Source organism: Scyliorhinus torazame, chromosome 8 (assembly GCF_047496885.1).
Source record: "Scyliorhinus torazame isolate Kashiwa2021f chromosome 8, sScyTor2.1, whole genome shotgun sequence".
Lineage (NCBI taxonomy): Eukaryota > Metazoa > Chordata > Chondrichthyes > Carcharhiniformes > Scyliorhinidae > Scyliorhinus > Scyliorhinus torazame.
Genome location: NC_092714.1, coordinates 138,906,504 through 138,931,310, shown reverse-complemented (window position 1 = coordinate 138,931,310; position 24,807 = coordinate 138,906,504). Strand labels below are relative to the sequence as shown.

At 49.5% G+C, this 24,807-nt stretch overlaps 1 long non-coding RNA gene across 2 annotated transcripts in view; it reads right to left on the bottom strand.

Moving 5' to 3' along the window:
* Positions 1 to 3,398: 3,398 nt before the first annotated feature.
* Positions 3,399 to 24,807, bottom strand: part of LOC140428151 (uncharacterized) — a 62,886-nt gene continuing 41,477 nt past the window's right edge. For both annotated transcript variants that reach the window (XR_011948718.1, XR_011948719.1), the window contains exon 5: positions 3,399 to 4,917. This is a non-coding gene — a long non-coding RNA (uncharacterized lncRNA). The remainder of the gene's footprint in view (positions 4,918 to 24,807) is intronic.

Below are 24,807 nucleotides of genomic sequence, written 5' to 3'. Positions count from 1 at the left end.
ATGAAATGACTTCCAGGAATACAAAAATTTTATTGAACAGAGTAGCTGCCTATCTGCGACTGAATTGAGTTGGTGGCAGTCACGACTTTTCCCCACCCACTGGCGACTGCAGGGGTGCATTGAATCCAGGATGAATGTTTTTTATCCAGGGACAAAGAAATAAGGTTGTGAAAATATTCTTTCACACCTGGTTTACGTAGAAAATAATTAGTTGCCAAAAGGAGTGGCAGGGAGGAAGATCAACAGTGTGCAAATGACAATGGGAGTAATTCTAAAATGGTTAGATGTAATAATAATCTTTATTAGTGTCACAAGTAGGCTTACATTACCATTGCAATGAAGTTACTGTAAAAAGTCCGGTCGTCGCCACAGTACGGCGCCTGTTTGGGTACATGGAGGGAGACTTCACGTCTTTTGGGACTTGTGGGGGGGAAACAGGAGAAAGCCCACATAGACGCGGGGAGAACGTGCATACTCCACACAGAAAGTGACCCAAGCCGGGAATCGAACCCGGGTCCCGGGCGCAGTGAAGCAACAATGCTACCGTGCCTCCCAACGTTTTTAAATGCACACAAAATCTAATCCAGAAAACGTGTTCAAGAAGTCTTGAGAGACAGGACTTAGCTTTGAAAACAAACGGAGGAATTGCTAAGAAATGGTAAGCAACTGGCACGAGTCAAGAAATGCTTGGAAACTATAGACCTCCAACTTTAGCATTGATATGAAGTTTTGAATGCGATCTTGTTGGGGGGCGGGGGGAAGAGGAGAGAAGGGAGATATTAATGCCCATTCCTAATTTACCAGAGCAGTAAGAGTCAACCACATGTAGTGTAGGGCTGGAGTCATGTGCAGACCAATCCAGATAGTGGAAGCAGGTTCCCTTTCCCGTGGTGGTTTACAGCAACCTGGCAGCTTTCATTCCAGCCCACAAATTATCCAGATTGAATTCAATTTCCACAATTTTCCATGGCGTAATTGTAACTCAACTTTGTGTTGCCAGTTCAGTGCAATAACCATTAAGGATATCTCTTACATAGTTGAAGCATGCAGAAAAGCTTTTGCTTTTGAACACTTTTCTCTCTACTTTTATTTTCTCTTCCAAGCAACTGTGCCACTACTGAGGGCATGGAAAAGGTATTAATGGTGCACATTGGCTCACCAGGACAAGCTTTCCCAATCCAAGGCTTCTTCCTGTCTTTGATTTTTAAATCTTCAAACTTGTTCAAGTCAACATGAATTTAGAAAATGGAGTCAAATATAATTAACCAGCTCCAATCCCAAAAAATGTTGAGATGGTGGATGCAGAAATTGCATGCATTGTACCCAAGAGCTCTTGACAATTCTTAAGTGATTTATGATGAAGGAGTCAGCAAATAAAGCACTGTACTCAAAAAAAATAATGAAAACAGAGGTGCAATTCTGCAGGGACCAACTGCAAAACTATGGAAGAGAAACAAACTCCATTAGTTTATAAGATATAGGAGCAGAATTAGGTCATTTGGCCCATTGAGTCTCTTCTGCCTTTTGATCATGGCTGATCTCATCCTGGCCTTAACTCCATTGTCCTGCCCATTCTCCATAACCTTTCAACCCATTACCAATTAAAAATCTGTCTAACTCCTCCTTAAACTTACTCACTGCATTCACCACACTCTGTGGGAGCGAATTCCAGATTCACCAATGCCTTCTATAGTTGCAACAGCACTTCCTTACCTTTATACTCTAATCCTTTAGCTATAAATGCCTACATTCCATTTGATTTCTTTATTATCTGCCATACCTGCAAGCTAGTTTTCTGTGACTCATGAACAAGTACCTCTCAGGTCCCTCTGTAACAGAGCACCCCAAAGTCTCTCCCCATTGGTCTTGCACGGACCAACTGACAAGTGGGTTCACGGACATCTTCAACCTCTCCCTACTCCATTCCAAGGTTCCCACCTGCTTCAAGAAGACCACCATCATACCGGTACCAAAGAAGAACCAGCCAACGTGCCTCAACGACTACCGCTTGGTGGCCTTGACATCTATCATTATGAAGTGCTTTGAGAGGTTGATCACGAGGCACATCAACTCCAAACTCCCAGAACGATTTGTCCACTGCAATTTGCATACCACCATAATTGGTCCACAGCAGACGCTGTCTCCCTGGCCCTACACTCAGCCCTGGAGCATCTTGACAACAAGGACTCCTACGTTAGACTCCTATTCATTGATTGCAGCTCCGCCCTCAACACCATAATCCCAGCCGAGCTCATATCAAAACCCAGGACTTGGCTCCTCCCTCTACAACTGGATCCTCAACTACCTGAACCATAGACCACAATCAGTAAGGATAAACAACACCACCTCCTCTACAATAGTCCTCAATACCAGGCATGCAAGGCTGCGTACTTAGCCACCTAATATACTCCCTTTACACACATGACTGTATGGCAAAATTTGGCTCCAACTCCTTCCAGAAGTTTGCTGATGACACGACCGTCGTGGGTCGGACCTCGAACAACGATGAATCAGAGTACAGGAGGGAGATAGAGAACCTAGTGCTGTGGTGTAATAACAACAATTTCTCCTTCAATATCAGCAAAACCAAGGAGCTGGTCATTGACTTCAGGAAGCAAAGTATACACCCCTGTCTGCATCAGTGATGCCGAGGTGTTGGTGTGTGGTTGTTTATTCTGTTAACATTTATAATACAAATGTCTCAATAAAAATTTTTTTTTTTTTTTAAATGATGCCAAGGTGGAGCTGGTTGATAGCTTCAAATTCCTAGGTGTGAACATCACCAACAATCTGTCCTGGTCCACCCACGCCGAAGCTACAACCAAGAAAGCACAACAATGCCTATACTTCCTCAGGAAACTCGGCATATCCACATTGACTCTTACCAACGTTTACAGGTGCACCATAGAAAGCATCCTATCAGGCTGCATCACAGCCTGGTATGGCAACTGCTCAGTCCAAGATCGCAAGAAACTTCAGAGAGTCGTGAACACCGCCCAGTCCATCACGCAAAACCGCCTCCCATCCATTGACTCTTGTTTACACCTCCCGCTGCCTTGGGAAAGCAGGCAGCATAATCAAAGACCCCTCCTACCCGGGTTATTTTCTCTTCCAACCTCTTCCATTGGGCAGGAGGCACAAAAGTCTGAGAACATGCATTACCAGATTGAAAAACAGCTTCTTCCCGCTGTTACCAGACTCCTCAATGACCCTCTTATGGACTGAACTGATCTTTCCGCACATCTTCTGTACTGAGTAGTACTACACTCTGTTGCTCTTTTTAGCCTTAGTTTATTACCTCTGATGATGTCACCTTTGCTCACGAGTCGGCAGGTATCTTTCTGATACCGTCACGTGGTTCAAGCTCGAGTTATGATTAATAAGTCAGCACACCGCTTAGTAAGATTGAAATCAACGGTCATTTATTATATACAACAATTAATGCTTACACAATAATCCTACTATCTATATCGAAACCTACCACTACTGGCCAATACTTAACTTTAGGAAGGGCCCACCAGGTCAGGGAAACAAATGGCTTATCGAATCGGATCTGGCCCGCGGGATTCAATAGGCTGATACGGGTCGATGGCTAGGAGTCTTAATCGGGTAGCGATCGCTGGAGTCAAACTTACAGTTTCTGGTCGATGTTCTTGCGAAGGTCACGAGCAGGAGAAGAAGGGAGAGAGAGCGAGATCTGAACTTGGCCCCTCACTTTATAGGGCCCAGCGGCTTCCTGCCTCTCGGGGCGGCCCTTGACCCTGAGTCCCAAGTGATTGGACTTGTTCCCAATCACTGGGCTCGATCGGGGGGTGGTTGATCACCTGTCTTTGTTTCGGCCACTGCAGGCGCCGACAGGTCTGGCCCGGCATTCAATTGCTAATGTGTTGCAATTGTTCCCGGGGATAGCCGATTAAACTGCAGATGTCTGGGTTGATGTGCTGCTAATAGTCTTGAGTATCGATCTGGGCCGACTTCCCCAGAGCCGAATACGCTATTCTGTCTGCAGCTGTCCGTTTGTGTCCTGTTGGCTGCTTATCCCATCAGCCTTTTCGGTTAGCCATTTTAAATTGGGTTTTGGCCAAATTAATAGGGAATCAGCCATCTTAGGTGGCTACAGTCCCTCCTTGTGATCCTAACGCGAAGCGTGAAGGATCACATAAATTTTGTCCTTTCTGTCCCCTGACCGGGGGGATACCTCCTATATGGCAACTATTCTGACCCTAGCTATGCACAAAAATTTACCTAAACAATTCTTGAGGGTGCTATGTCAGGCAGGGGCATGTATCTAAAAAATTGGAACCTCTAATTTTACCTAAATACACTCATTACGCATTGCATCATCCTATCTCTCTAAAACATACAACAACAATCATAACATTCCATATATTCCATCCTGGCTTGGCAGTCAAGCTCAGGATCATACATTTTTTCTTGTTGTAGGTAGTTTTGTACATCTTTTATTTACAGGAAAACGCAAGTGCTTGTTCTTTTTTTTTGTATTATAGGTCGCGGGGGTCTGGTCATACCCGAACATAGGGGATTGGATCTGATATACCGGGGTTCGAGCGCGGTACGCTCTCCTTCTCCATTTGCGGAGGCACATAGTCTGTACTGCCAGCAGAGTATTGCCAACGCTAATAATAGTGCTTCAATAACGTACGACAGGGAGTACCAAGTTATGAACTTGGCACACCAGGATAGTGCAGCGTGGCTGGTGACTGGGCCCTCGGTACTGCGAGGGTACTGTGAAACATTGACGCCAGGGGGGTTTGGGGTAATGGGGTCCGCGTTCCCGCGCAACCAAATGTTCAGTATAAAAATCTTGATCACGATGAAAGAAGTCCTCATGGCTGTCCTCTTTCTTTTTCTGTCTTTGTGTTCTCTGTTTTCTCCGGTTCTGGAGCTTCTGGAGTTCTGTAAAACAAGCATAGTATCTGTAACTACCTTGGTATAATATCCGGTATCTTAGTGTGTCTGTCCTTCGGGGCCAATTATTCCCTTATAATTGGTCACTCTATGTGACTCCCTCATTTTCTTTTTTTTTCTCAAAACAAATGTTAGGACACGGCACACTTCCCAATGGTGGACCAGTGCTAAGTTTATCATCCAAATGTTCTAGGATGTAAATAGCATTTGGCAGAAACCCAAAGGTTGCCTAAATAAATAAAACTGTTTTTGAAAGGAAAAGGTCGAATGAGGTGCGTATGGGCCGCGACGGGTAAGATTTGGATGGAGTCCCCGGGTAGGACGACTACCAATACCGTATCTCCCCTACCCAAGCGTTTTTGACCAACTGGGGTCTCAGGGTGGGTCTCACGCCGTTTCTCCACTGCCTGAGCAACCGCCAAGAACGGGCAAAAATGTAGTCATCATGGTGGGGTTGCTGCTGTGATTCTCCCGTCAAATCTGATTGGGCATCTGGCCTTGAACCAGTACCAGCTGAAAAGCTAGTTCCTCTGAACGAGCGTGTGGTGCTGACCAGGTATCTGTGGACAAGTTGGTACCATTGTGGTATCTGTGGACAAGTTGGTACCATTGTGGTATCTGTGGACAAGTTGGTACCATTGTGGTATCTGTGGACAAGTTGGTACTGCTGAAGAAGCGTCTGGCCGCGGTGGGTCTCTGAGGCAAGGCCTAAGAGGTTTCGGCAGAACGGGTGTGTGAGAAAATTCTCCTGTCGGACTAACAACACTTAAACAAACATACAAACAACGTAAAACATCCTGCAGGTTCCATCAGGAAGGACAACACTTTTCACCAAGTGTCTCCTTTAAATCATCATGTGGACACCTCAGTTCTCTGTTGCGAACAGGGTCGCAAAGGGGTTGGCGGATTGGGGGTCTGACTCGGGGTCGTCCCCTTCTGCCGGGTGCCAAATTCTGGAGTGAATTAATGTTGAGAGGGCTGCGTGGTATGAGTTGGGGTTGCTCTCGTCGTTGCGGACGAGTCTGTAGGAGTTGTCGTGGTGCCAATGGCGTTCGTCAAGTTGTGTGGGGATAAAGTCGGGGTCGTCCGTGTGGTTCGGTGGTCGGTGGTGTGGTTTGTTTAAGAAAGTGATGATGAAGGGGTCACTGGAGTCGAACTCGGAGTCGCTGGGTGTGGGACCAGGATAGTAGGGAGGCGTGCTGTGGCTGTCGTCGGAGTCACAGTCGCTGTCTCTGCTGCTGCAGTCTGTGGGTGTTCCGGGGCGGAGTGTAAAGTTTGTGGGTGGAGTCGGGGGCGAGTCCGTGTCTGGGCTGGACGTGGAGGGGGTGGGTGAGGTCACGTTGGCTGTGGGCGGGGTTTGGTCTGCTGCGTCAAGCATGACGTGGTGGGCGTGGTTTGACTGTGCTCCATAAGCCTTTAACTGGTTTATGTGAAACCACGCAGTCTTACCATTTGGGTATTTGATTTTATATACCGATGGGCTTACTTTATCCGTAATGGAGTACGGACCCGAGTATTTCAGAGACAGAAATGTGCTGGAGTTATACACAGACAACATCACTTGTTGTCCTATATTATACTCCGTTGCATCTACTGCCTTATCAAAACAGGCCTTGCTCTGTTTCTTTTTAAAAAAATATATTTTATTGAAATGTTTTTCCCTGAGCAACATTTTTCCCGCTTACAAAACACGCGAAACGATAACAGTAACAAAACAGAAATTTTAAAACTTTTTAACAATAATAATAATAATAATATACAAGTAACAAAACCTCATACTCTATTGACCTATACTCAACTGAGCCTCCTCCCCCCCTCCCCCCTGGGTTGCTGCTGCTGGTCATCCGTCTTCCCTCTAACGTTCCCCTAGGTAGTCGAGAAATGGCTGCCACCGCCTGGTGAACCCTTGAGCCGATCCTCTCAGGGCAAACTTTATCTGCTCCAGTTTAATAAACCCCGCCATATCGTTTACCCAGGCCTCCAGTCCGGGGGGTTTCGCCTCCTTCCACATGAGTAGGATCCTGCGCCGGGCTACGAGGGATGCAAAGGCCACGACATCGGCCTCTTTCGCCTCCTGCACTCCCGGCTCTTCCGCAACTCCAAATAGAGCTAACCCCCAGCCTGGTTTGACCCGGGCCTTCACCACCTGCGAAATCACTCCCGTCACTCCCTTCCAATACCCTTCCAGTGCCGGGCACGCCCAAAACATATGTGCGTGGTTTGCCGGGCTCCCGCCACACCTCCCACATTTGTCCTCCACTCCAAAGAACCTGCTCAATCTTGCCCCCGTTATGTGTACTCTATGTAGCACCTTAAATTGAATCAGGCTAAGCCTGGCGCATGAGGAAGAAGAATTTACCCTGCTTAGGGCATCAACCCACATACCCTCCTCTATCTCCTCCCCTAATACTTCTTCCCACTTTCTTTTTAGTTCGCCCACCGACTCCTCCCCCTCTTCCCTCATCTCACTATAAATCTCTGACACCTTGCCCTCTCCGACCCACACCCCTGAAAGCACCCTGTCCTGTATCCCCTGTGTCGGGAGCCGCGGAAATTCCCTCACCTGTTGTCTAGTAAATGCCCTCACCTGCATATATCTCAAGAAATTCCCCCGGGGTAACTTATACTTTTCCTCCAGTGCTCCCAAGCTCGCAAAAGTCCCATCTATGAATAAATCTCCCACCTTCCTAATTCCTAACTGGTACCAGCTTTGAAACCCTCCATCCATTCTTCCTGGGGCGAACCTATGGTTGTTCCTGATAGGGGACCCCACCAGGGCTCCCCGCACCCCTCTCTGTCACCTCCACTGTCCCCATATGTTCAGTGTTGCCGCCACCACCGGGTTCGTGGTGTACCTTTTCGGTGAGAACGGTAGCGGCGCCGTCACCAGCGCCTCTAGACTGGTCCCTTTACAGGACCTTCTCTCCAGCCTTTTCCACGCCGCACCCTCACCCTCCATCATCCATCTACGTATCATTGCCACATTGGCGGCCCAATAATAATCTCCCAAGTTCGGTAGTGCCAGTCCTCCTCTGTCCCTAACTGCGCTGAAGGAACCCCCTCCTTACTCTCGGAACTTTCCCTGCCCACACAAAGCTCGAAATGCTCCTATCTATTTTATTAAAAAAGGTCCTGGTGATTAAAATAGGGAGACATTGAAATACAAATAAGAACCTCGGGAGGACCATCATCTTAATTGCTTGCACCCTGCACGCCAGCGATAAAGGCTGCATGTCCCACCTCTTAAAGTCCTCCTCCATTTGTTCTACCAGCCATGTCAGATTAAGTCTGTGCAAGGTTCCCCAGCTCCTAGCGATCGGAATCCCCAAGTATCGGAAGTTTCTTTCCACTTTCCTTAGCGGTAAGCCTTCTATCTCTCTACTCTGGTCCCCTGGATGTATCACATATAATTCACTCTTCCCCATGTTTAATCTATACCCCGAAAATCCACCGAACCTCCTCAAGATTCGCATAACCTCTGTCATCCCCCCCCGCTGGGTCCGACACGTATAGCAATAGGTCATCCGCGTATAACGAGACTCGGTGTTCTTCTCCCCCTCTAGTCACCCCTCTCCATTTCCTGGAGTCTCTCAGCGCCATGGCCAGAGGTTCAATTGCCAGCGCAAACAACAATGGAGACAGCGGGCATCCCTGTCTTGTTCCCCTATATAATCGGAAATACTCCGATCTATGTCGACCTGTAACTACGCTTGCCGTCGGTGCCCCATAAAGTAGTCTAACCCAGCGAATAAATCCGTTCCCAAACCTCCTTAACACTTCCCATAAATACTCCCACTCCACCCTATCAAATGCCTTCTCTGCGTCCATTGCCGCCACTATCTCTGCCTCCCCCTCCACTGAGGGCATCATTATCACCCCTAATAGCCGTCGCACGTTAACATTCAATTGTCTCCCTTTTACGAACCCTGTCTGGTCTTCGTGCACCACCCTAGGGACACAGTCCTCTATCCTCGATGCCAGCACCTTTGCTAGCAGTTTGGCGTCCACGTTCAATAGTGAAATAGGTCTATAGGACCCACACTGCATCGGATCTTTGTCCCTCTTCAAAATTAGCGATATCGTCGCCTCCGACATTGTCGGGGGTAGTGTCCCCCCTTCCCTGGCCTCATTGAACGTCCTCGCCAACAACGGGGCCAACAAGTCCGCATATTTTCTGTAGAATTCCACCGGGAACCCGTCCGGCCCCGGGGCCTTCCCTGCTTGCATGCTTCCCAGTCCCTTAATAACCTCGTCCACCTCAATCGGCGCCCCCAGGCCTGCCACCGCCTGCTCCTCCACTTTCGGGAACCTCAACTGGTCCAGGAACTGCCGCATCCCCTCCTCTCCCTCTGGGGGCTGAGACCGATACAGTTCTTCATAAAAGGTCTTAAACACCTCATTTATCTTTCCTGCCCTTCGCACAGTGTCTCCCCTTTCATCCCTAATTCCTCCTATCTCCCTCGCTGCTGCCCTCTTTCGCAGTTGGTGCGCCAACAGGCGACTAGCCTTTTCCCCATATTCATACCTCCTCCCCTGTGCCTTCCTCCACAGTACCTCCGCCTTTCTGGTGGTCAGAAGGTCAAACTCAGTCTGGAGTCGTCTCCTCTCCCTGTACAGCTCCTCCTCCGGGGTCTCTGCAAATTCCCTGTCCACCCTTAAAATCTCCCCCAGTAATCTATCCCTTTCCTTGGCCTCTGTTTTCCTTTTGTGTGCCCCAATGGAGATCAGCTCTCCTCTGACCACCGCTTTTAGTGCTTCCCATACCACTCCCACAGGGACCTCGCCGTCGTCATTGACCTCCAGGTATCTCTCAATACACCCCCGCACTCTTGCACACACTCCCTCATCCGCCATCAGTCCCACATCTAATCGCCAGAGTGTTCTCTGCTCCCTGTCCTCTCCTACTTCCAGGTCCACCCAATGTGGGGCATGATCCGAAACCGCTATGGCTGAGTATTCAGCTTCTTCCACCCTAGAGATCAACGACCTACCTAAAACAAAAAAATCTATCCGGGAGTACACTTTATGGACGTGGGAGAAGAAGGAATACTCCCTAGCCCTGGGTCTAAGAAATCGCCATGGATCCACTCCCCCCATTTGGTCCATAAACCCCTTAAGTACCTTGGCCGCTGCCGGCCTTCTTCCAGTCCTTGAGCTGGATCTATCTAGCCCCGGGTCCAGCACCGTATTGAAGTCCCCTCCTAAAATCAAATTTCCTGCCTCCAGGTCCGGAATACGCCCCAGCATCCGTCTCATGAACCCCGCATCGTCCCAATTTGGGGCATACACATTAACCAACACGACCTCCATTCCCTCCAGCTTACCACTCACCATTGCATATCTACCTCCACTATCTGCTACGATGTTCTTTGCTTCAAATGCTACCCGTTTCCCCACCAAAATGGCCACCCCTCTGTTCTTTGCGTCCAGTCCTGAGTGGAACACCTGTCCCACCCATCCTTTCCTTAGCCTAACTTGGTCCGCCACCTTTAGGTGCGTCTCTTGGAGCATAACCACGTCTGCCCTTAGTCCTTTCAAATGCGTGAGCGCTCGGGCCCTTTTTATCGGTCCATTCACGCCTCTCACGTTCCACGTGATCAGCCTCACTGGGGGGCTACCTGCCCCCCTCCCGTGTCGACTAGCCATTACCTTCTCTAGGCCAGTCCCATATCCCGCCTCCGCGCTCCCGCTCGCTCCCCCAGCGTCGCACACCATCCCCGCCCACCCACTCTTTAGCCATTTCCTTTTGGATTTCCGCAGCAGCAACCCAGTTGTCCCCCTCCACCCCCCCCCCCCCCCCGCCCCGCTAGATCCCTATCTAGCATGATTGCTCCCCCCATATCACTTCCGTAAGTCAGCTGACTTCAACTGACCCCGGCTACTCCTGCTCACTCCTCGACCCCCCCCCCCCCCCCCGTATGGGGGAACTCCCATCCGCCTTGCGCCTGTTTTCCCGCCTTATTCTTTCTGGCGCGGGAACATCCCTTTACCTGATCCGCCTCTTATGGCGCAGCTCCCTTTCCCCTCCCCCTCTCCTTCCCCATTCTCTGACTATGTCCCGCCTCTTCCCCCCTCACCGGCGCCCACATGTCCCGTGTCCCCCCCCTTTCCTGTTTACTTCTCGATTAACTTTCATCATCCCATTAACAAAAACAATAATAACAACAATAACAGTTCCCTGCAGCATCAGTCCCTCAGTTCCGGTCCAGTTTCTCTTCATTGATGAAGGACCATGCTTCCTCCGCCGTCTCGAAATAATAGTGTCTCTCCTGATGCGTGACCCATAGTCTTGCCGGCTGCAGCATCCCAAACTTCACCTTCCTTTTGTGCAAAACCTCTTTGGCTCGGTTGAAGCTCGCCCTCCTTCTCGCCACCTCCGCACTCCAATCCTGGTAGATCCTTACCACCGCATTCTCCCATCTACTACTCTGCACCTTTTTAGCCCATCTCAGGACCTCTTCTCTGTCCTTAAGGCGGTAGAATCGCATGATTATCGCCCTCGGTGGTTCTCCCGCTTTTGGTCTTCTCGCCGGGATCCGATTTGCCCACTCCACCTCCATGGGGCCCGCAGGGGCCTCAGCACCCATCAGTGAGCTCAGCATCTTACTTGCGTACGCTCCACAGTCCACTCCTTCCACACCCTCCGGGAGACCTAATATCCTAAGGTTCTTCCTTTGCGCTCCATTTTCAAGGGCCTCAATCCTATCAGCACACTTTTTATGAAGTGCCTCGTGCGTCTGAGTCTTGACCGCCAGGCCCAGGACCTCGTCCTCAATACCTGATACCTTCTGCTCCACCACGCGAAGTTCAGTCTCCTGGGTCTTTAAAGTCTCCTTAAGCCCCTCAATTGCCTGTAACAACGGGGTCATTACCTCCTTCTTCAGCAGGTCCACGCACCGTCTCACCACCTCGTCCTGCTCAGGCCCCCATGTCACCTGTGGTTTCTCCGCCGCCATTTTGTTCCACTCCCTCTGACCTTCTGGCTGCAGATCCTTCGGGCTGCAGCCGCCGCCGCCGATTTTTCCCTCCGTCGTTCGGGGGGGGGGACTCCCTTCCCTCGCGCCTCGCACCGGGTTTTACGGCCGTCCAAGTCCCCGTTGGGGCTCTTAAAAGAGCCCGAAGTTCCGTCGGAGATGGAGCCGCCGAAACGTGCGGCTAGCTCATCCCTGCCACAACCGGAAGTCCGCTCTGTTTCTTTTTAATGCCCAATTTAACAGCGGCTGCTAACTGAGCCGTAATAACATTTACAAGTAATTGTTCAACGGCTTTCTCATGGCTAAGGGCCTAACTTCAGGGCTGGTCAGGTCTAAACCCAACAAGTACTCTGTCCCTTTCATGGGGCGCCCGGTCATGAGGGTGTGTGGGGTGAAACCTGTGGAGGTGGAAACAGTGTTACGCAAAAACATCAGCGCAAAGGGGAGGACCAAATCCCAAGTGGTGTTGCTCTGCTGGACCATTTTTCTAAGTGTGGTTTTTAGGGTCCGATTCATGCGCTCCACTATACCACTCGATTGAGGGTGGTACACAATGTGAAATTTTTGGGTTATGCCAAATATCGTGAGGACGTTCTGCATGACCCGTCCTGTAAAGTGAGAACCTTGGACCGACTCAATACTGCGGGGGTGTCCCCATCTTGTGAAGATGTGGTGGGTTAGGATTTTGGCGGTGGTTTTCGCGGTGTTGGTGCGGGCTAGAAATGCTTCCACCCACTTTGTAAAAGTGTCTATGACCACCAGAACATATTTACAGCCATTCCTGCAAGGGGGCAATGGACCTATAAAATCGATCTGGAGGTTAGTCCAGGGGCCGTTAACGGGTCGGGTGTGGCTGAGATGTGCCTTTTTGGCATATCTATCTGGGTTGTTCTGAGCGCAGATGAGGCAATTCTCAATGTAATGGGATACATCCTCTTTGAGATTTGGCCACCAACAAATCTGTTTGAGGTGGGCTGCGGTGGGTTCGATTCCCTGGTGTCCATGACCATCATGGAATAAACAGATTATTTGGTTCCTATCCTGCTCAGGAACTACATAAAGGGTGTCCTTTAGCACCACACCATCATGTGTGGTTATTGCATTTCTGTACCTCTCGTATGAGGCTGGAAAATTCCCTTTCACGATTTCAGTGAGAGCGCTATCCTGCTTCTGGGCCTCTACTGGATCTTCGATCCTTGTCTGCGCGACCTGAACTGCACTCACTGGCGCACTCACTGGGGCGCTCTCGGGGGACTTCCAAAAGTACCCATGCCTGGATCCTGCCTTTGCCAGCGCATCGGCTTTTACATTTCCAGGGGGGGAGGAACGATGGTGGCTGCGGACTTTTATAATGCCAAAGGTCCGGTTCTTGGCTTTTTCCAAAATATGGCGGAGTAATGGGGCTGAGGGGAGGGGTTTCCCATCCGCGGAAACAAATCCTCTTGTTTCCCAGAGGGGAAGAAATTCAGTGAGGCTGTTGCACACGTATAGACTGTCTGAATATCTGTCTGCTGGGCTGGGGAAGGAATCTGGGTGCTCTATAATGTAGGCGATGGCCACAAGCTCTGCTGCCTGCGCGCCTAAGTGTCCGGGTAATTTTAATGCGATTTCCTCGAGGGCGCGTCCCTGCGCGTCCTCCACAGAAATCCCACAACCTGTTATGCGTTGCCCATCCAGGACTGTGGAAGATCCATCCACATAAATCCTAATGGGATCACACGTGTCCGGGTGAGGGGGGTTCTGAGATGGAGTGGCTAGTTTTCTGGGGGGTGTTTTAGCTATAAAGGGGCCTGTATTATGGTGGGGCGAGATGATTTCACACTCATGGGGGGTTCCGGGGTAATGTAGATTGTCCGCTAAGTATGTGTGTGTTTTGGTCCTTTTGACTGTGATGTCCCGTCCTTGTAAGAGAAGGGTCCACCTAGCAGCGCGGATTTGGCTGACGGTACCGTCTTTAAGTCGTCCGTCTTGTAAAAGTTGGGTGGGGGTGTGCTCGGTCAAAATGGTGATGGGGTTCAGTCCGGTAATGTATGAGAAGTACTGGACTGCCCAGAAAACTGCGAGCAGGTGCCTCTCACAGGCTGAGAATCCCTGCTCCACAGCATCTAAAATTCGAGAGGCATAAGCCACGGGTCTTAGCTGGTCGTGCCGTTCCTGCAGGAGCACAGCTGAAAGGGTGCGGTCTGTGGTCGCTACCTCTATTGCGTAAGGGGAAAGCGAGTCGGGAACTTGTAGCGCGGGGGCGGCTATGAGCGCCTGTTTTAGTGATTCCACAGCATCCGTATGCTGCGGAAGCCATTCCCAGGGGGCTCCTTTCTTTAGGAGGTCTGAGAGGGGCGTTGTCTTGCTGGTGAAACCGTCAATGTGGTTTCGGCAGTAGCCAACCAGTCCTAAAAACGACCGGAGAGCTGAAACGTGTTGGGGAAGGGGCAATTCTTTTGTGCTCGATCTCGTGTTTGCCATGTGTGATAATAGTACCCAAATATACCACTTTCTCTTCCAATATCTGGGCCTTTTTGGGGTTTACTTTACAGCCAATGGAATATAGTAATTCCAGGAGTTCGGACAGAAGCTCAATGTGCTCTTCCTTCGTGTCTGTCTGGAGTAGTAGATCGTCTACATACTGTACCAGACATTCGGGGCGAGAAAATTTTGCTAGTCCATTTGCCAGCTGTCGGTGGAAAACGGAGGGGGAGTTGTGGAAGCCTTGTGGCAGGCATGTCCACGTGTATTGCTGCGCTCTGAAAGTGAAGGCAAATTTGTACTGGCACGCCTTTGCCAATGGAATGGACCAGTACCCATTACTGACGTCCAAAACCGTGAAATATCGGGCATGGAGTCCCTGTTTGAGCATGGTCTCGGGACTTGTTGCAACGGTGGGGGCTTCTACGGGGGTGACCTTTTTGAGTTCCCGATAATCTATGGTCAACGCCATGATCCGTCGGGCTTCCTTACTGGCCAAATCGGGGCATTATTAGTTAAGGCTACCGATCTTAGGACGCCCTGCTCTAATAAACTTTCTATAACCTTTAGGATTTCTCCCTCTGCTTCTAGGGGGAATCCGTACTGCTTTTAGGGTCTAGGGTCCGGTCCTGTTATTTGTACGGAACCAGTTGTCCGTCCAGTTGTGCTTGTGGGTCGCGAATGCTGCCCTGTTCTTTTGCAGGACTGCCCTAACCTGCCGGTCCGTGCTGAGTTTGGTGGGGTTGAACCAAAACTCGCCTACTGCGCCAATTTTGTTCATATAGTCCCCAATGTTGAGTGTTACGGAGGCTCTAGCGGATTTCGCCATCTTCCAGACACACTGTTTGACTGGATCAAAAGAGAGGTGGTGGGAATTCATGAAGTCGATTCCCAAAATGTGTTCTGCTGTTTGGGGCAGGTCGACTAAGACTACAGGGTGTTTTGTGTTAATGGTTCCGATTTGGATGGGTACAGGGGCTGTGATGTGTCCCTGCTGTGAGTGGCCTGTGAAGCCGCTGAGTGTGATAGTGGCTGTGGTGGGCCACGTGTCCTTACCAAGGGTGGAGGAATTTAAGGTGGTGCGGGACCCTCCTGTGTCCCAAAGAAACTCGATCGGATGTCCCCAAATTTTTGCTGCGACTACGGGTCGTCCTGACCTATCCCAAAGGGTATCGCAGACCCAACTGGGGGCGCCTGTACACCGTCAGTCCGTTCCGGTCAAGTCCGTCTGATCCGAACGGGCGCTAACGCTATGTATGGGCTCTGCCTTTTTCTTATTGATAGTGCCTGTCTGTTGGGCTCTCTGTGGCTTTTTAGGGGCATTGCATTCTTTGGCAAAATGTCCCAACTGTCCGCAGTTGTAGCATTCTTGCTGTTTTGCTGGGGGGCTGCTCTTTCCCTCGTTTACCCAGGCGGGGTTGTGAAGAGTGGTTCTTACTGCCTGCACGTCGGCTTGTTTTTCCTCGAGGATTCTAGCTGCGGGTTTACTGTGAGCCGCTTGTTCCCAAACGCGGGACAATCTTTTGACCACCCACTTCTCATTATGAGCCTCCTCCGAGGGGTCATAATTATTACAGGCATTCTGTCCTGCTTCCGTGGCATGGGAGATAAGGGTGCGGGTCCATTTGGCCATATTGTCTGCGGACAAATGGGCACAGTCTACATTTCCGAAAACTGTGGGGTGTTCAGACTTTTTCTGTCTGCACTTATTTAGACCGTCTACGGGGTCGCCCCGGTTATACCCGATCGCATCCAGGATCGCGGTATGCATTTCTGCAAGGGTGCCTCCTCCTACATTCTGTGGGTCAGGGAGGGCTGCTGCGACCGATGGGTCTAAGCTGAGGACCGTGAGCTTTACCTGCTCTTTCTCATCCAGGCCGTACATGGTCGCCTGGTGTTTGACGGTGGCAAAGAAATGGTGTCGGTCTGAAGCGGGGAGGAACGGTGTGATTTTAGCACAGGCGTCCCGTAATTGGGTCACTGTGAGGGGTTGGAATATAAGACTTCCGCCTCGTCTGCTGTGGCGGTGCGATGGGTTGTTACAGGGTTCATGGGAGCCTGTATAACCTGCTGTGTGGGGGGTGGGGGTGTTCTCCTCCTTTGGGGCTTTCCCTGCGCACATGTTCCCTGAACATATCTCTGCGCTGTCTCTTGCAGTTCTTCCCAATCAGGGCCGTCTTCCTGTTCTAAACTTTCCCCAAAGGTGTCTTGGAATCCCTTTTGGACAGAAAGCATTGATTGCAAGTCTGCAATTTGCTTTCGGCACTTTGCATGGTCTAAGGTACTCTGCCTTTGTTCCGTGGTTGCAGCGTGGAGCGCTCTCAAGGCTGCCTTGAGATCACTACATTGCTTCTGTAGCGTCTCCACTTGCTTCTCTGTCTCTTTCTTAACCAGGACGGTTAAATGCGTAGACAAGACTGGTGACCTCGTTTGGCATCAGCCACCTCTTCGTTCTTTGCTGCTAATTTCCTTGTTAATTCCAGGTTCTCTTTTTCCATCTCGCATACATCGATTTTACTCATACGATGTATGCCTTCTATTTCTTTTCGGAGCGTCCTGACGACCTCCTCTGTGCCTCGCAATTGTGCCATGCAGGACACGATTGCCATCGGCTTGCGCGCTTTTGCTAAGCTTTTCTTATGAATTTCACTCATGTTCTCCCACCAAGTATGCCCTATACTTCCGGGACCTGAGTCGTCATTATTACAGAAACCGCTCCACACGGGCCATCCTTTGCCCTGTAGAAATTTCCGAATTTCTGCTTCCCAAAGGGGACACTGTCCCACTTTAATGCTGCTGATCGGTGCGACCGCAAATTCTTCGGGGTTCATGAGGTGTTGCATTGCCTGCATGGCCATCTCTCTTATCTGCTCGCTACGTTCAAATTTGGAACAGGGGGCTAAGGTGGTGTCGTAGATGCGGGTACGGCTTGCGCTAATTTCCGAAAATACAGACTTCCGACAGTTTTGACGCAACAAAAATCTATCAGTTTTACCTTATAACCCTGTTAGTTACGCATGTATACACACACTTCCGAATTGTGAATTATTAACCAGAACCGCTTGAACACTTGTGGGTTTGTTTTGTTTCCGATTGGGTTCTATTCAAACTTCTGGGGTTCTCCCGGAGTGGTTTTCCACTTGTTTGTCGGGTCCCGGCGGAGTCGCCAATTATGTTGCTCTTTTTAGCCTTAGTTTATTACCTCTGATTATGTCACCTTTACTCACGAGTCGCCAGGTATCTTTCTGATACCGCCACGTGGTTCAAGCTCGAGTTATGATTAATAAGTCAGCACACTGGATGGGTACAGCTGCTATATAGGGCCCCAATGGCAAGTGTGATAACGAACAGGCAGAGGTCTGACTACTTCCGTCTTTATTGAGGGACGAGGCAGGGGTGTCCCCTGTCTCCGTTACTGTTTGCATTGGTAATTGAGCCCCTGGCCATAGCACTGAGGGGTTCCAGGAAGTGGAGGGGAGTACTCAGGGGAGGAGAAGAACACCGGGTATCATTGTATGCAGATGATTTACTGTTGTATGTTGCGGACCCGGTGGAGGGGATGCCTGAGATAATGCAGACGCTCGGGGAGTTTGGGGAATTCTCGGGGTACAAATTGAACATGGGGAAGAGTGAGTTGTTTGTGGTACATCCGGGGGAGCAGAGTAGGGGAATAGAGGATTTACCGCTGAGGAGGGTAACAAGGGATTTCCGGTACCTGGGGATCCAGATAGCCAGGAGTTGGGGAACCTTACATCGGCTTAATTTAACACGATTGGTGGAACAGATGGAGGAGGATTTTAAGAGATGGGACATGGTGCCCCTGTCACTGGTGGGGAGGGTGCAGGCGGTCAAAATGGTAGTCCTCCCGAGATTCCTTTTTGTGTTTCAATGCCTCCCGGTGATGGTCACGAAGGCTTTTTTCAAGAAGATCAAGAAAAGCGTCATGAGTTTTGTGTGGGCTGGGAAGACCCCGAGAGTGAGGAGGGGGTTCTTGCAGCGTAGCAGGGAGAGGGGGGACTGGCACTACCGAGCTTAAGTGAGTACTATTGGGCCGCCAATATTTCAATGGTGTGTAAGTGGATGGGAGAAGGGGAGGGAGTGGCGGGGAAGAGATTGGAGATGGCGTCCTGCAAAGGAACCAGCCTACAAGCACTGGTGACGGCACTGCTGCCGTTCTCCCCGAAGAAATACACCACAAGTCCAGTGGTGGTGGCAACACTGAAAATTTGGGGGCAGTGGAGATGGCATAGGGGAATGACGGGAGCCTCGGTGCGGTCCCCGATAAGAAATAATCATAGGTTTGTCCCGGGGAGAATAGATGGGGGATTTGGAGCATGGCAGAGAGCTGGGATTGTGCAACTGAGGGATCTGTTCCTGGACGGGACGTTTGCGAGTCTGGGAGCGCTGACGGAAAAATATGGGTTGCCCCAAGGGAATGAACTTCGATACATGCAACTGAGGGCTTTTGCGAGGCAACAGGTGAGGGAATTCCCGCAGCTCCCGACGCAGGAGATTCAGGATAGAGTGATCTCAGGGACATGGGAGGGGGATGGTAGGGTGTCAGATATATACAGGGAAATGAGAGATGAGGGGGAGAACATGGTGGATGAGCTGAAGGGAAAATGGGAGGAAGAGCTGGGGGAAGAGATTGAAGAGGGGCTGTGGGCAGATGCCCTACGTAGGGTAAACTCTTCATCCTTGTGCGCCAGGCTTAGCCTGATACAATTTAAGGTTTTGCACAGGGCACATATGACCGGAGCAAGGCTCAGTAAATTTTTCGGGGTAGAGGATAGGTGTGGGAGATGCTCGAGAAGCCCAGCAAACCACACCCACATGTTTTGGTCATGCCCGGCACTGGAGGGGTTCTGGGTGGGGGTGGCGAAGGTGCTTTCAAAGGTGGTGGGGGCCCAGGTCGAGCCAGGCTGGTGGCTGGCTATATTCGGGGTTGCAGAAGAGCCGGGAGTGCAGGAGGCGGGAGAGGCTGATGTTTTGGCCTTTGCGTCCCTAGTAGCCCGGCGAAGGATACTGCTTATGTGGAAGGAAGCCAAGCCTCCGGGCGTGGAGACCTGGATAAACGACATGGCAGGGTTTATAAAACTGGAACGGATAAAGTTTGCACTAAGGGGTTCGACTCAGGGGTTCACCAGGCGGTGGCAACCGTTCATCAACTACCTCGCAGAACGATAAAGGAAATGGGAAGGTAACAGCAGCAACCCGGGGGGGGGGGGGGGGCAGGTGGGTCCTCAGGGGTGTTTTTGTAAAGATATTGGTACTTGGTTATGTATATTGAATTGATGATTTTATTATTTGGGAGAGTTATTATTTTTGTTATGGCAGTTGCCATTTAGTTTATATATGGTATGGAGGGAAAATCTTATGAGGAAAGGCTGATGGACTTGAGGTTGTTTTCGTTGGAGAGAAGAAGGTTAAGAGGAGACTTAATAGAGGCATACAAAATGATCAGGGGGTTGGATAGGGTGGACAGTGAGAGCCTTCTCCCGCGGATGGAAATGGCTGGCACGAGGGGACATAGCTTTAAACTGAGGGGTAATAGATATAGGACAGAGGTAGGTTCTTTACGCAAAGAGTAGTGAGGCCGTGGAATGCCCTACCTGCTACAGTAGTGAATTCGCCAACATTGAGGGCATTTAAAAGTTTATTGGATAAACATATGGATGATAATGGCATAGTGTAGGTTAGATGGCTTTTGTTTCGGTGCAACATCGTGGGCCGAAGGGCCTGTACTGCACTGTATTGTTCTATGTTCTATGTTCTATTATTTATTTATTTGTTAAAATACGGCCACGGTTATTTATATTGTTTTGCTGTTGTAAAAAGGGGAAAAACCTTTGTACTGTTTTGTTTGGCCGAAAAAGTTGAATAAAATATATTATTAAAAAAAATAAGTCAGCACACCGCTTGGTAAGATTGAAATCAACGGTCATTTATTATATACAACAATTAATGCTTACACAATAATCCTACTATCTATATCGAAACCTACCACTACTGGCCAATACTTAACTTTAGGAAGGGCCCACCAGGTCAGGGAAACGAATGGCTTATCGAATCGGATCTGGCCCGCGGGATTCAATAGGCTGATACGGGTCGATGGCTAGGAGTCTTTATCGGGAAGCGATCGCTGGAGTCAAACTTACAGTTTCTGGTCGATGTTCTTGCGAAGGTCGCGAGCAGGAGAAGAGAGAGAGAGCGAGATTTGAACTTGGCCCCTCACTTTATAGGGCCCAGCGGCTTCCCGCCTCTCGGGGCGGCCCTTGACCCTGAGTCCCAAGTGATTGGGCTTGTTCCCAATCACTGGGCTCGATATGCTCCAATAATGGGGCGATTCCTCGATCGGGGGGTGGTCGTTCACCTGTCTTTGTTTCGGCTACTGCAGGCGCCGACAGGTCTGGCCCGGCATTCAATTGCTAATGTGTTGCAATTGTTCCCGGGGATAGCCGATTAAACTGCAGATGTCTGGGTTGATGTGCTGCTAATAGTCTTGAGTATCGATCTGGGCCGACTTCCCCAGAGCCGAATACGCTATTCTGTCTGCAGCTGTCCGTTTGTGTCCTGTTGGCTGCTTTTCCCACCACCCTTTTCGGTTAGCCATTTTAAATCGGGTTTTGGCCAAATTAATAGGGAATCAGCCATTTTGGGTGGCTACAACTCTTTTTGCTTCACCTGATGTTTATGTATTTACATCGTGCATCTTATGTTTTTTTCATGTATGGAATGATTTGTCTGGACTATATGCAGAACAATACTTTTCACTGTACCTTGGTACACGTGACAATAAATCCAAATTCAATCTAGATAATAAGTTGCCTTCCCATCTTTCCGACCAAAATGCACAACCTCACACTTATCCACATTAAACTCCTGCCACATTTTGGCCCACTCTCCTAACTAACCATATCCATTTTAAGGTTCTTATTTCCTCATTGCAACTTACTGTCCCACCTATTTTTGCGTCATGTGTAAATTTGGTTCTAGAATCTTCGATCCCTGTATCCAAGTTGTTTATTGATTGTAAATAGCTGGGCCCCAAGGACCGAACCCTGTGGCAGTCCTCCAGTTACATCTTGCCATCCAGAAAAAGATTCATTTATCCTGACTCTCTGTCTTCTATCCGTCAACCAGTCTTCTATCCAAGCTAATAAATTTCAACAATTTGTCTTGTGTTCCAATTCCAGTTGATGTTATAACTGGATGGAAAGATCCCAGAATGAAAGTCTGGCTCAAAAGACCGCAGCAATATTTACATTTAAAAAAAATCAAACATGGAGGAACAGTCACAGGATCACGAATTAGTTTTAACCATAAAAATTAAAACATGGAAAAATTGGTTAATTCAATAATCCTTTACTCCCCCTTAGCTTAACAAATACACAGATTTTTAAAGTAACAAAGATGACAAAGTACATTTGAAGCGACAATGGTCTCATTGACACACACAGTCCCTTTAAGACGCACCGATTGGCTGTGGAAAATATGGTTGTGATCAAATACTGACTCTAGCTGTGACACACCAATTTCAGGCTTCTGTCTTTTTAATTCTAAATAGAGAACAAAGAACAAAGAAAAGTACAGCACAGGAACAGGCCCTTCGGCCCTCCAGGCCTGCGCCGACCATACTGCCCGTCTAAACTAAAATCTTCTACACTTCCGGGGTCTGTATCCCTCTATTCCCATCCTATTCATGTATTTGTCAAGATGCCCCTTAAATGTCACTATCGTCCCTGCTTCCACCACCTCCTCCGGCAGCGAGTTCCAGGCACCCACTACCCTCTGTGTAAAAAACTTGCCTCGTACATCTACTCTAAACCTTGCCCCTCTCACCTTAAACCTATGCCCCCTAGTAATTGACCCCTCTACCCTGGGGAAAAGTCTCTGACTATCCACTCTATCTATGCCCCTCATAATTTTGTAGCCCTCTATCAGGTCGTCCCTCAACCTCCGTCGTTCCAGTGAGAACAAACTGAGTATATTCAGCCTCTCCTCATAGCTAATGCCCTCCATACCAGGCAACATCCTGGTAAATCTCTTCTGCACCCTCTCTAAAGCCTCCACATCCTTCTGGTAGTGTGGCGACCAGAATTGAACACTATACTCCAAGTGTGGCCTAACTAAGGATCTATACAGCTGCAACATGACTTGCCAATTTTTATACTCAATGCCCCGGCCAATGAAGGCAAACATGCCGTATGCCTTCTTTTTTTTGTTAATAAACATTTAATTGACGTATTTTTGGTATAGTGACAAAATAAGCAATATACATGAAACCATAAACATAGTGCAAAAGCCATTTACCTCTCGTACAGGTCCCACCCTTATTGACCCCCTACTCTAATGTAAACTACTCCCCCCCCCCCCCCCCCCCCCACAGTCTGCTGACGATTAATTTCCCGCAAAGAAGTCGACGAACCGTTGCCACCTCCAGGTGAACCCTAACAGTGGCCCTCTCAAGGCGAACTTGATTTTCTCCAAACAGAGAAAGCTAGCCATGTCCGATAGCCAGGTCTCCGACTTTGGGGGCTTTGAGTCCCTCCATGCTAATAGTATCCGTCTCCGGGCTACCAGGAGAACAAAGGCCAGAACATCTGCCACTTTCTATTCCTGGATTCCCGGGTTTTCTGACACCCCGAAAATTGCCATCTCTGACTGAGCGCCACGCTTGTCTTTAACACCGCCGACATGACGTCCGCAAGTCCCTGCCAAAATCCCCTAAGCTTTGGACATGTCCAAAACATGTGGACATGGTTCGCTGGTCCTCCCGCACATTTTGCGCACCTGTCCTCCACCCCAATGAATCTGCTCATCCGGGCCACTGTCATGTGAGTCTGGTGAACAACCTTAAATTGTATCAGGCTGAGCCTGGCACATGTTGCTGACATGTTGACTCTACTCAACGCGTCTGCTCATAGACCATCCTCTATCTCACCTCCCAGCTCCTCCTCACTTGCGCTTCAGCTCCTTGGTCTGCATCGCCTCCGACCCCACAAGCTCCTTATAAATGTCCAAGAAGCTCCCTTCTCCTACCCATCCTCTGGAAACGACCCTGTCCTGAATCCCCCTTAGCGGTAGGAGCGGGAAGGTTGACACCTGTTTACGAAGGAAGTCTCGCACATGCAGATACCTGAATTTGTTTCCCCTCGCCAACCCAAACTTCTCCTCCAGCGCCCTCATACTCGGAAAGCTCCCCTCTATGAACATATCCTCCATTCTCTCAATCCCCGCTCCCCGCTATAACCGGAACTCCCCGTCCATACTCCCCGGGGCAAACCGGTGATTATCACAGATTGGGGCCCAGACCGGCCGTATGCCTTCTTGACTACCTTCTCCACCTGTGTTGTGCCTTTCAGTGACCTGTGGACTTGTACACCTAGATCTCTCTGACTGTCAATACACTTGAGGGTTCGACCATTCACTGTATATTCCCTACCTGTATTAGACCTTCCAAAATGCAGTATCTCACATTTGTCCGGATTAAACTCCATCTGCCATCTCTCCGCCCAAGTCTCCAAACGATCAAAATCCTGCTGTATCCTCTGACAGTCCTCATCGCTATCCGCAATTCCACCAATCTTTGTGTCGTCTGCAAACTTACTAATCAGACCCGCTACATTTTCTTCCAAATCATTTATATATACTACGAACAGCAAAGATCCCAGCACTGCGGAACACAACTAGTCACAGCCCTCCAATCAGACAAGCACCCTTCCATTGCTACTCTCTGCCTTCTATGACTTAGCCAGTGCTCTATCCATCTTGCCAGCTCACCTCTGATCCCGTGTGACGTCACCTTTTGTACCAGTCTGCCAAGAGGGACCTTGTCAAAGGCCTTACTGAAGTCCATTTGGAAAACATCCACTGCCCTACCTGCATCAATCATGATGTGGAGATGCCGGCATTGGACTGGGGTGAGCACAGTAAGAAGTCTTGCAATACCAGGTTGAAGTCCAACAGATTTGTTTCGATGTCAATAGCTTTCGGGGCGCTGCTCCTTCCTCAGATAACTCTTCATTCACCTGAGGAAGGAGCAGCGCTCCGAAAGCTAGTGACATCGAAACAAACCGGTTGGACTTTAACCTGGTGTTGCAAGACTTCTTACTGTGCATTAATCATCTTTGTGACCTCCTCGAAAAACTCTATCAAGTTAGTGAGACACGACCTCCCCTTCACAAAACCGTGCTGCCTCACGCTAATACGTCCACCTGCTTCCAAATGGGAGTAGATCCCCTCTCGAAGAATTCTCTCCAGTAATTTCTCTACCACTGACGTAAGGCTCACCAGCCTGTAGTTCCCTGGATTATCCTTGCTACCCTTCTTAAACAAAGGAACAACATTGGCTATTCTCCAGTTCTCCGGGACATCACCTGAAGACAGTGAGGATCCAAAGATTTCTGTCAAGGCCTCAGAAATTTCCTCTTTGCCTCCT